Consider the following 12,791-nt stretch of genomic DNA (forward strand, 5'->3'; position numbering starts at 1 on the left):
GAGCGCAGTGGCACAATTTCGACTCACCTCAACCTCTGCCTCCTGGTTCAAGCGATTCTCATGCCTCAGCCTCCCTAGCAGCTGGGACTACAGGCATGTGCCACTACACCCAGCTAATTTTTGTTTTTAGTAGAGACAGGGTTTCACTATGTTGGCCAGGCTGATCTTGAACTCCTGACCTCAGGTGATCCACCTGCCTCGGCCTCCCAAAGTGCTGGGATTACAGGCATGAGCCACTGCACCTGGCCTATAGCAGCTTTTCTTTTCAATGGTCAAAGAAAAATCATTTTGTAAACATGCTACAAAACTGCAGACTACTCTTTCTGAACAGTTAAAAACAGTCTTTGATCAGGAAATATATATATGCAGTTCAAAACTGTGGGAACTAATTGTATATTCTAATATTTGTTTGTGTATTTAATCCATTTTGTTTTGTTCAACACACCATGAACAGGATGGATACTATACTTCTGTGTCTTTAAAGGTACATTCTTGGATAAATGTTGTCCTTTAATTAAATTTTAAGTGTTTTAAATAAAGTGGCCAAAACATACATTTCCTTTGACTAGACCATTTACATACTGCCCAGTTCAATTTCTCTAAGTTCCAATATTCAAGCCTGAAAAATAATGAGCAATCATTCTCTCCAACTGAACTTATTCCATAAATAAACTAGTGAAACATCAAACAAATGAGAATCGTAGCATCCTTGCACATTACCTTTTACCTACAGATATTATCATGCTTGCCCAGCCAAGCTCATTTTAGATAAAACAACTCTGTTCGTCTTCCTCGTATCTAGGGGAGCATGTTTTGTCCCTTGTGATGCAGCCATTTCCTGGCCTCGGATACAGAGGTGTGGTGTACATATAATAAAAGGTGAGCTATCTACAGAGTAGCAGTGTCTACAACTATGATGTTGGCTGATCTGATCTTCTTAAGAATTTGAACTCAGAAACACAAAGAAATCAGAACAATTAATAGTAAGAAAAGAGCACAAGGGAAAAGGACGGAACAGAAAATACCTTTGGCCAAAAAAGGAAATTAAAAAGAATGGAAAGGTATGGGGCAGCCTGATAAGAAGGTAGTGTCAAGGAGATGTGTGTAATCCCTTGACAGAATCCATATGTGTCTTGAGGGGTAAAAGCTGGTTCTTAGAATTGTTGCAGCTTCTGAAGTTTTCCATAAATGAGAATAATGTTTTTCTTTCTTCAAAATTTCTTGAATATCTCAGTTTCTAACTATATGACAACAAAGGCAATAAAAGTGTATTTTGATAGTAATACCCTGGTGTGATATTCCAATTATGAAATAATCAGTACAACATAGGCAGTTATCAATCTGAATAGATTCTGAATATAAATATCCACTACTTGCATACCCAGTAGCCTAGCTGAAATATTCTCTACACTAGCACCATGCAATGTATGCAACACTAATTCAGAGGTGGTAACATTACACAAATCAATCTACACTGACCTTTGCCTTTGCTTCTCAATTTGCTCACAAATAGATGCTCACAAAGTTTGAAGATAGCAACAGGATTTTAACCTGGGTCTGTCTGACTTTATTATTAATTAATTAATTTATTTATTTTTAGAGACAGGGTCTTGCTTCATCACCCAGCTTAGAGTGCAGTGGTGCCATCATAACTCATTGCAGCCTTGACCTTCTTGGCTCAAGCAACCATCCCACCCCAGCCTCCTCAGTAGCTGGGACTACAGGTATATGCTGCTGTGTTCGGCTACTTAAAATTTTTTTTTTTGTAAAGATGAGGTCTCACTTTGTTGCCCAGGCTGGTCTTGAACTCCTTGTCTCAAGCGATCCTCCTCTTTTGGCCTCCTAAAGTACTGGGATTGCAGGTGTGAGCCACCACACCTGGCTCTCTTTGACCTTAAAGACATATTAATTATAATTGAAGAGTAGATTATACAAACAGAAGTAGCTGACATTTAGTTAATGCTTAATATATAGAAGACACTTAATGTAGTCTTCACCAGAACCCTGTTTATAGAGAAAAATAAATGAAAATTTACACAATTTGCTCAAGGTCACACAACCAGTATAATTTGGAGTCAAGTTATAACAAGTCTAACTCTTGAGCCACTGTATTTACTATAATACCCCCAATCAAATATCATACTTGCCATGTGGCCTTCAAAAACTGACAGAAAGTAGACAGTGGTGATAATTCTCTAATCATTGCAGTAGACATGAAGTGCTTCCAGGAAAGTCTTTGTCTGTATCATTTGAAAGTTCTTCTCAGATCACACCAATATTAACAGCCAGGTGCACAGTGAACCCAGTGTGCCACTGCTACTTGCTGTAGGCTGGGGCCTCAGTTTTGTGGGACACAATGTTAAAACATAATGTGACACAATGGCTCAGCTAGGTGCCCCAAGCAGTCTCAGAGACTGAGAGTCACTAGTGACTTTAAATCACCGTGAACATTTGAATCATTATTCTAGAGAGAGCAATAAGCAGTGCAGAACCCAGAGTGAAGAGACTGTTAGAGGGGATAGCCAACAATAAACAAAATACTGGGCTTCTTTGGCTTCCCCGTAATAAAAAACTGCATTTTCCAGGAGAGTGTTTCTATGCTTTTATGAATTAATGCAGAGAATCTCTAAGAGTTAAGACAAAGATTGTTAGAAGATAAGTATCTGTGATAAACCAGACAATGTCTTCAGTATTTATGTAATAATAGGAATTTACTCAGATCAATTAACGTGTAAAAATGCTCCTGTGAGTAATGTTACTTTTGAAGCTTTTAATGCAAAGATCCAAATTGCATGTTCCTTTCATTTTAACATGCCATGATCACTGAGCGTGTTTACCTGACAAGTATTAGATGAGCTCCTATCACCTATCCAGGAATGTGCTGTGTTTCTGGGACAATATAGAATTAGTAATCTTCTATATAGAAGTAGTAAATACCATGCCTGAATCAAGAAGCCTAAATTTGATCCACTGTTAATACTCAGAGCTGTTTTATTAAAGCTCATGAACAGAATTCATTCATTCATGTATTCTTTCCACAGTTCGTGAGTCTCTCCTTTGTTCCACAGCCATGTTAGGTACTAAAATATAAAGAAAAGATAACTGATAAATGAATATAATATGTAGAAGTGCCAGTGAAAGATTCAAAATGTCTACAATAAGATCTCCACTTTCCTACGCTGACAAAGATGAGAATTTAGCCAAATTAAAGTTATTTTACTAGGGACCTTTTAGAAATAAGGATATTCTCCCTCTCATGGCAAGTATAATGGTCCACCCTGGGCAATGCAATGGCTAGGCTGCAGACACTGTATGCCCCTTACCTTTAGAGCCATGACTCTTCTATTAGGTTAGTATATGTAGTTTGATTAGGTTTGACGATGGTAGTACAAACAATGCCACCATTTATTAGAGTTAGTGGCTGAACTCTCAGTGAAGCTTGGGGTGTGTTAAAAGTGATGAGAAAGGATTAGTCTGTCGATGACTGCATTATTTTGGTTCACAGTATTCATTCGGTCAGGTTAAGTTTGTTTATTGAATACAGGTTAGGTTTGTTTATAGACTAATGTTCTAATCTTCATGCTGGCATAGAAATAATCTCATAATCTTGTTTGTTATTGCTAATTTAACTTCATTTCTCTTTATACTGTTTTAATCAAGCAGGTATCCCTACTGTCTCACTGAATATTCAGCAGGGACCCATAAAATTTTGCATGCACTTCCCTTCACCTGGAACGGCATTCTATTTCTCATTCCTTAATCATAATTTCTTCTATTCTTGAAGCTTAATTCCTTTTTTTTTCCTAACAGGACTGTAGGTGTTATCAATCTCATATTGTTTGAAATTTTATTGCATTTACTGTCTGTAGACTGTCCATACATAAATATGCATGTTGTATTATTACTTTTTTCCATACACACATGCCATAATATAACTTTTTCCCTGTATTTATGTCTTTATTCATAAGCAACTGGCTTGCAAGTTACAAGAGAGCACAGAGTAAATCCTCTATTTCCCATGTCCCCATTGTGCCTAAGACTGTGTTTCTGTACACACATAAAAAGTAGGAAATCAATAATTCCCACTGCTGATGTGTGGACTCTTAAAAATCTGGAGGAACACTATTGAATTGCTCCATTAGCTTTCTCTTCTTTACGTTGAAAATAAAAATTGTGATGACATTTTTAAACTAAGTCATGGTTTTCTTAGTAAGTAGGCAATAATGAGGATCTTAAAAATATTGTAAGAGAAAAATACCTTAGGAATCAAATATGGCTATCAGAATAGCAATAATGATAGGGCCTGAGGAAGAAGGGGAAGAAATTTTAAGGTAGATACTTTTTGCAAATCCATATCTGTTTTTACTTTAGCCTTGAGGCAAATATTCTCTACTAATTTAACTTTTGAAAAATCTCATTAGAGTATGTAGACAAAAGAACAGACGAGAAATAAGTAAAGGTTAGAGCAAATTTTGCCATCTAATATTCATAGGACTTCACTAGAACCATTTTAAACATCTATAAAATGACAGAATTGTACTACCTTGCCTTTATGATTACTTTCTCTTCTGAAATTTTATGGTGATGTAGGTCCAACTTTTACTTTTTTTATTATTTTTTTGTTTTGGCTTTATTTTTTTTATTTAATTTTTTATTTTTTTTTTATTGCATTTTAGGTTTTGTAAAGAACACACAAGATTGTTGCATAGGTACACACATGGCAGTATGATTTGCTTTCTTCCTCCCCATCACCTATATCTGGCATTTCTCCCCATGCTATCCCTCCCCAACTCCCCAACCCATGCTGTCCCTCCCCTATTTCCCCCCGACAGACCCCAGTGTGTAGTGCTCCCCTCCCTGTGTCCATGTCTCATTGTTCAACACCCACCTATGAGTGAGAACATGCGGTGTTTGATTTTCTGCTTTTGTGTCAGTTTGCTGAGAATGATGGTTTCCAGGTTCATCCATGCCTCTACAAAGGACATGAACTCATCGTCTTTTATGGCTGCATAGTATTCCATGGTGTATATATGCCACATTTTCCCTGTCCAGTCTTATCATCGATGGGCATTTGGGTTGGTTCCGGGTCTTTGCTATTGTAAACAGTGCTGCAACAAACATTCTTGTGCATGTGCCCTTATAGTAGAATGATTTATAATCCTTTGGATATATACCCAGTAATGGGATTGTTGGATCAAATGGACTTTCTATTTCTAGGCCAACTTTTAACTCTTAGAGAGTTGTCCCTTTGTATCCATGGGGAACTGGTTGTAGGACCTCCAAAGTTATCAAAATCCAAGGATACTCAAGTCGTCGATATAAAATGGATATAAAACTATATCCAAAGATCATATGCAAATACTATGCAAAGATTAAATAACCTTTCCTATACACTTTAAATTATCTCTAGAATACTTTTCATACCTATGCAGTTTGGGTTTGTCTTCTCACTCAAATCTCATGTTGAAATTTAATACCCAATGCTGGAGCTGGGACTTGGTGGGAGGTGATTAGATCATGGGGGTGGATTATTTTCTGGGTGCCATTCTTATGATAGTAAATGAGTTTTCATGAGATCTAGTTGTTTGATCTCTCTCCCCTCTCTCTTCCTCCTGTTCTGGCCACGTAAGGCATACTTGTTTCCCATTTACCTTCCACCATGATTTTAAGTTTCCTGAGACCTGCTGAGTCATGCTTCCTGTAGAGCCTTCAAAATGGTGAGCCAATTAAACCTCTTTTCTTTATAAACTACCCAGTCTCAGGTACTTCTGTATAGCAGTGTGAGAACAAGCTAATGTAATACCTAATACAATGCAAATGCTTATGTAAATAGCTATACTAGGCCATGTGCGGTCCCTCACACCTGTAATCCCAGTACTTTGGGAGGCCAAGGCGGGCAGATCACAAGGTCAGGAGATCAAGACTATCCTGGCCAACATGGTGAAACCCCATCTCTACTAAAAATACAAAAATTAACTGGGCCTGGTGGCATGTGCCTGTAATCCCAGATACCCGGGACGCTGAGACAGGAGAATCGCTTGAACCAGGGAGTCTGAGTTTGCACTGAGCCGAGATCATACCATTGTACTCCAGCCTGGTGACAGAGTGAGACTTCATCTCAAAAAAATGTATGTAGTTATACTGTATTTTATTTTCATTATTTTTCATTGTTGTAATGTTATTTTTATTGGATTTTTTTCTAATATTTTTTATCCTCAACTGACTGAATCCACAAAGTCAGAACCAACGGATGAAGAGGGCTGAGTATAAATCTATGTCAATGTAGGAAACATCAGCTGAAAATCATATGAGTTTACATTGATCATCTTTTGCAATTTTTTTGTTTGTTTTTTGGTAAATGCATTAAATAGGAAATTGATCTGCTTAACAAAGTTTTATGTTCACAACACGGCATTGTCAGCTATAGGCACAATGTTGTGCAACAGATCCCTAGAATTTATCCATCCTGTGTAACTGAAAGTACAAACCCATTGATCAGGAACTTCCCACTTCGCCCGTCCCTGGGCCCTGGTAATCATACTTTCTATAGTCTGTTTCTGTGAGGTTGACTATTTTAGATATTTCATGTAACTGAAATCATGCAATATTTATCTTTCTGTGCCCAGCTTATTTCCTTAACAAAATGTCCTTCAGGTTCATGCATGTTGCTGCATATGACAGGATTTCCTTGTTTCTAAGGTTGAATCATATTCCATTGTATATACATACAACATTCTCTTCATTCAGCTATCAATATTCGTTTAGGTTGTTTTTACATTTTGCCTATTGTGAATATATTTATTGATTCAATAAATACAGGAATTGTTGATACCTCTTTGAGATCCTGATTTCACTCTCTTTGGTTACATATCCAAAAGTTGGATTGTTGGATCTTATGGTAATTCTCTACAGTTTTTTGAGGAACCTCCATAGTGTTTTCCATAGTGGCTATAACATTTTACATTCTGCCAACTGTTGCCAATGCTTTTTATCTTTTGTTTTCTAACAATTTTTGATTAGCAAAATTCTTTTTGTCTTTGTTTTTTGAGACAGAATTTGGCTCTGTTGCCCAGGCTGGAGTGCAGTGACACGATCTTGGCTCACCGCAACCTCTGCCTCCAGGGTTCAATCGATTCTCTTGCTCAGCCTCCTGAGTAGCTGAGAGGTGTGTGCCACCATGTCCAGCTATTTTTTTTTTTTATTTTAGTAGAGATGGGGTTTCACTATGTTAGCCAGGATAGTCTTGACCTCCTGACCTCGTGATCCACCCACCTTGGCCTCCCAAAGTGCTGCGATTACAGGTGTGAACCACAGTGCCTGGCCTAATTAGCAAAATTCTTACCTAGTATTTAAAATCTTGAAGAAAATAACAATCATTTGTCTTCTTTTGGGTCACCTTTCCTTATTTGTGCATAATGTTTAATAAGTAAAGATAATTTAATTTGACTTGGTTTTCTCAAAATATTTCTTAAAGTAACAATCTCCATAATTTCTTTCACACTCTGGAGTCTAGACTTATGGCTGTTAAGCCCATTCTAAATTCTTGCACTAGCCTGATACTCTGGAAAAAGAAATGGACTACTGAATTAAAATCTTATCATTCAGGTATTAATTTGGTTTTATAGCTGATGTTGAAAGGACTCTTCTTTCAGTGGTCAGGATCTAGCCTTCTAACACAGAATCTAAATTCTGAAAAATCTTTATTCCAGTAAATGGAGTTGTAGCTGTTGGCTATTGACACATAATAAACATTCTCCACATTTAGTGGCCCGAATCAGTATCATTTATTAAGTATGCAATACTACCAATTGGTAAGTTGGAATAGGAAGTCCTGCTGGACTTAGTTAGATTTAGTCATGCATATATAGGATGGACTGGACAGCTTCAGAAAGTATGACGATCCTTGTCCCCATAGAGTCCCTTGCTCTCCAGCAAAATTCCTGGAGCTTGTCCACCTGGCAGCACGAAGGGCTTCAAGAGAGGAGAAAAAAGTCGGCAAACTCTTTTGATGTTTAGGCTTGGAACGAACTCAATATCCCTTTGGTGATATTCTGTTGGCTGAAGCAAGTCACAAGCCCTGAGGCCAGCCCAGATTTAATAGGTGGAAAAAAACACTCCATTTATCAATGAGAGAAATGAAGACTCACATTGAACATAGCATGGATACAGGAAGGCAGAAATAATGCTGTCTATTTTTATAATCATTCTTCTACATGACATTTTTTCTTATTTTATTTCATGCCTAAAATCCTATCTTGACACTGTGTTCTAAGAATCCAGGTTATCCTGCAATGTTGTCATGGCTCAAACTAAATACAAGTCCATCCTCCAATGCCAGCCTCTACAGTTTGCTTTCCTACCACCTGTGCCGGTAGTTTGCTATGTCAGTTATTTTTCCCTTTTATTTTCAGTTGAGATGTAATAATTGGACATATTTAGGAGATACGGAGCAATGTTTGATACACGTAAGCAAGGCATAATGATCAAATCAGAGTAATTAGAATATATATCACCTCAAGCATTTACCATTTATTCATGTTGTGAATATTCAAAATCCTCTTTTCTGTCTTTTTGAAAACATACAATAAATTATAGTTAGCCATATCTGCCCTGCAGTGCTGCAGAACACCGGAACTCATTCATCCTACCTAGTGGTAACTTTCTATCCGTGAACAAACCTCTCCCTGTCCTTCCCTCCCCCTGCTTTTCCCAGCCTGTAATACCCACAATTCTACTTCCATGAGCTCAAAATTTCTGTCTTAACTTTCACATATAAGTGAGAACATATAATATTTATCTTTCTGTGCCTGACTTAACTTTGTTTAACCTAATGTCCTCCAGGCTCATCCATGTTGAATGAGAATAGCTGTTACCAAAAAGACAAAAAACACAAATGCTGGTGAGGATATGGAAGAAAATGATTCCTTATAACTGTTGATGGGGATGTAAATTAGTACACCCATGATGAAAAACAGTATGGAAATTTCTTTAAAAGCTAAAAATAGAACAATCATACTATCTGGATATCCCTTAACTAGGTATTTATCCAAACAAAAGGATATTAGTATATCAAAGGGATACCTGTACCCCGATGTTTATAGCAACCCTATTCACAACAGCTAAGATATGGAAATAGCCTGAATGTCCATCAGCAGATAAATGAGTAAAGAAAATCTATATGCACAATGGAATACTACTGAGCCACAAAAATGAATATGATGTCAGTTTTTTATTGGATTATTTCCCGTTGCAACCTCCTCTGTGTTCCTCCTAACTACCTGGTCACTAACGCTCAATGAACAGAGTTCATTTATATGGTGCAACAGTGATTTCATTTTTTCTGTGGATTTTAGCCATGTCTTTTGTCTTTCTTATCATTGGATGAGTCTCTATCATCCATTCATACAATAAATGGTTGTAAAATCATCTTGTCTTGAAGAAAACAGGAAAGTGGTAGGCAGAGAACTTAGAGGCAAAACACAAGCAATGACTAAATAGTGCCAACAAAATAAAATTCAGCAGTATCTTTATTACTAAGGTTTTACTTCATTACTGGTTTCCATAGGAGGCAAATAAATCATGAGTTAGCTGGACTGATATCACTACTGCCAACTACTACTTGTATAATAAATATCATAAGAGCCTTGTAGTTTGATTCTTTTAGTAATTCCCAAGTCAAGGTTGAGATGAGATGATGCAGAGTGACCTGGAAATAAGAATCAAACTAGCCTATGTAAGAGTCAAACCGAAAATGCTGCATAATGGAGTCTTTTTTTTTTTTTTTTTCTCAAAGCACCAAAGGAGAAATGTTATCAAATATAGGTTCTTTCATTTGCAGATTGTATAGCACCTGTCAATTTCAATATGGAAAGGTAGAGGATAGGGAGCTGTGAAAAGCAGCTATTTTATATTTATGGTTGGTTCGAGAGTCTGAACAATTCAGATCTAATTACATTTTCATCATGGACTCACTTTATCAGAACCTTGTGACCTGAAATATGCCTGCTTAATGGATTTACTGTGGTGAACCAGAGAGTCATTTCAGCTGGGCCAGAGAATCATTGAGATAAGCTTCAGGGATACAAGTAGATTTTAAACCATTTCTTATTCAATGAAGCAAATAGATTTACGGACAATTTAAAAAAGAAATTTGCTAGAGAGAGGGGTTGCAGCTTTTCTCTCTGAACAGTGACTACTGGTTGTCTTGGTACCAATTCAGGGTCAAAAACAGAAAAGTAAAAGTACTAAATAAAGGCCCATCAGGAACTAAGATGGTCAAGATCATGTAGCAATGCCAAAGTCGGAAAAAAATCAAAGCCAACAGGGAGACATGGGAAGACAAGAAATGAAGAGGAAAAGCTAGGAGCAAAACTCTGACATGTGTTTCCCAGACCCCAGCACAAAAGAAAGCATTTCTCAGGCCCAAACCCTTCAAGGTTATTATAGGGCTCATGGAACTCTCAGGGTAGGATCATTAACAACTTGTCCAATTATAGATCATATTGATTTGTAATAGCCGCTCAAATAGTACAACCATGTGGTTATACCAAAGCAAATGAAATTCCAAATACAGATGAAACAATTTGTAAACTTTTTAAATAGTTTTCTTTTTAGACATGGGTGATTATAATATGAATCACTCTTTTCTCAAGAACTCTCTAAATTATTAATGGTTTTAAGGTAGTTATTTTGTCTTTGTTCCATTTAATAATGAATAATTCGAAAAACATCAGAATTCAAAGAGAAAGAAGTCTTCTACCATCCCTAAACTAAAACAGTAATATGCGCCATCCTCTTTCCATTATACAGACATTTGAGAATTTCTAGTTCAGGATTTTGTCAGTCTAAAACATCCAGTATTTCACAAATAACATTACTGAACATAATCACTCAAGCCAAACCTATTTCCAACTCACTAAAAATAAACTATTATTACAAATAAGTAATACATAATAAAATAAAACTATAAAAATAACCAAAAACTCATTTTTGACCATAGGAAAATCCTTCACAATTTAAAAAAGAAATTATTGACATAATTTAAATTTCTAGTGTTCCAATCCGTGTGTGTATGTGTGTTCATTTATTATCATTTTTCAGAATCTTAATTCCATGTTTGGTTAAATACAATGTGATGTAAATAAACTTCAAGAAAAAAATGATTTTGTGGTCTTTAATTCAATAATAGGTGGCAGCATCTTATTAAATATGCATAAGTGGAATGGTTGAGAGGGAAAGAGTCTGAAGAGGATTTCATCTGAAATATTTATTAACATCATCTGTAAAATATGTCTTCCTTACTTCTTCCTCTTTGTTCACTGCCTGAAACTGACTAATAAGTCTACTGGGAAGGGACATCTCTTGTTTCCTTGTTGGCGAAGTATTGAGTTTATGGTTGAGAAGAATTCTTTAGTTTCAGATATATTATGTTCAGGTTAAAGGTTTTCAGACTTACAGTGAGAAATGCATAATGTCCTTAGCCTTTTAAAAATTGTGTTCTTTGATCAAAATGATATAAGAATTTGTTTGCTTATGCATAAGAATTAGAAGGGAATGCACAAAACCAGAAATAATCCATGTGTTAAAATGGTGAGGTAAGTGGAAAGCCTTTCTTCTCTTTGGTCAAGTTATTTTAAACGCTGTTGAAATACTATTTGCTAAGGAAAATAAACTCTATTTGTAATATTCTTTAGACATATAAAAATAATAATTCTGTATACTGTCATTGTCTTAAGGCCATAATTATGTAATTTTTATATCTTAAAAGAAAATGAAAAGCTTGGTATTGCCAAAACAAAATGTACAGGCTATAGTTAATAATAAATAAGATAGTTGTATGTGCATACTTTTACCACATTTAACAATAAATCAGATTTCCAGAAACTGCTATAACAAATTCCAAAACTCTGAATATAAAAATAGACTCAGATCCAAAAACTTGCCCTTAATTCCAATTCCTATGTTACAGTCACAGGCTTAAATCTTTTACTTAGAGTCAACTAACTCCTCAAAAGTTTGTTATACTCTGTAAACTGCTTTATCTGTTTTTCCAATCCATCACAGATTATAAGCAGAGACTGAAAGGATTTGAGGAAGAAAGGTGAATCAGGAGATGATGAAAAATGCAAAAGAGAAATCGCAGACAGTTTGGCCAGGATAAGATAGGGCTGTGTACTAAATCATTACCATAAAAACAGCAACACCAAAAATATCTAATATTTACCAAGCATTTCTTTTATACTCTATACCAGGAACTAAGTGATTTGAATGGGCGATTTTATTCTAATCTTTGCAACAAATTAGTGGAATATATACTATAATCATTTTCATTTTATATATGAGGACTCCAAGGCTCAGAGAAGTTAAATAGCTCACCCAAGATTACAGAGTTAGCATGTTACAGAGCTGGAATTTGAACCCAGACACTGTGAAGGTTGCCCTCAAAAAACAAATACTAATCATACTAATGATGTAATTGTGCAGGAAAGTATGCATATGTACTTAAAAATTATTCGTGTTTACAAAAAAAAGTAATATATAAAAGTGTAAGTTTCAGTTAGCTAGAAAATCCATGTATGTGAGTACTCAGCTCCTAATCAGTGAGGCCTTGCTGTTTCTCTCAACTCTCTCACTAATTTTTACTTCTAAGCTAAAATTCAACTCCTCTTGAGTAAAATTAAATGTTATTTTCAACAAAATGTACTTACAGTGCCCAGTATTTTTCTTTGTAGACATTTTATATTCTTCCAGAAATTTCCAGAAACATGATTATAATTCTCTCACAGGTATTT

At 35.9% G+C, this 12,791-nt stretch overlaps 1 long non-coding RNA gene across 2 annotated transcripts in view; it reads left to right on the forward strand.

Moving 5' to 3' along the window:
* LOC101027427 (uncharacterized) overlaps nt 1-12,791 on the forward strand; it is a 165,495-nt gene that overhangs the window by 65,413 nt on the left and 87,291 nt on the right. Inside the window, exon 4 of one of the 2 annotated variants that reach the window (XR_012518672.1) lies at nt 3,969-4,179. The exons of the other annotated variant lie outside the window; for it this stretch is intronic. This is a non-coding gene — a long non-coding RNA (uncharacterized LOC101027427). Of the gene's footprint in view, nt 1-3,968; nt 4,180-12,791 lie in introns of those variants that run through there. 2 annotated transcript variants of the gene reach the window in all.

Source organism: Saimiri boliviensis, chromosome 8 (genome assembly GCF_048565385.1).
Source record: "Saimiri boliviensis isolate mSaiBol1 chromosome 8, mSaiBol1.pri, whole genome shotgun sequence".
In the NCBI taxonomy this organism is placed as follows: Eukaryota; Metazoa; Chordata; class Mammalia; order Primates; family Cebidae; genus Saimiri; species Saimiri boliviensis.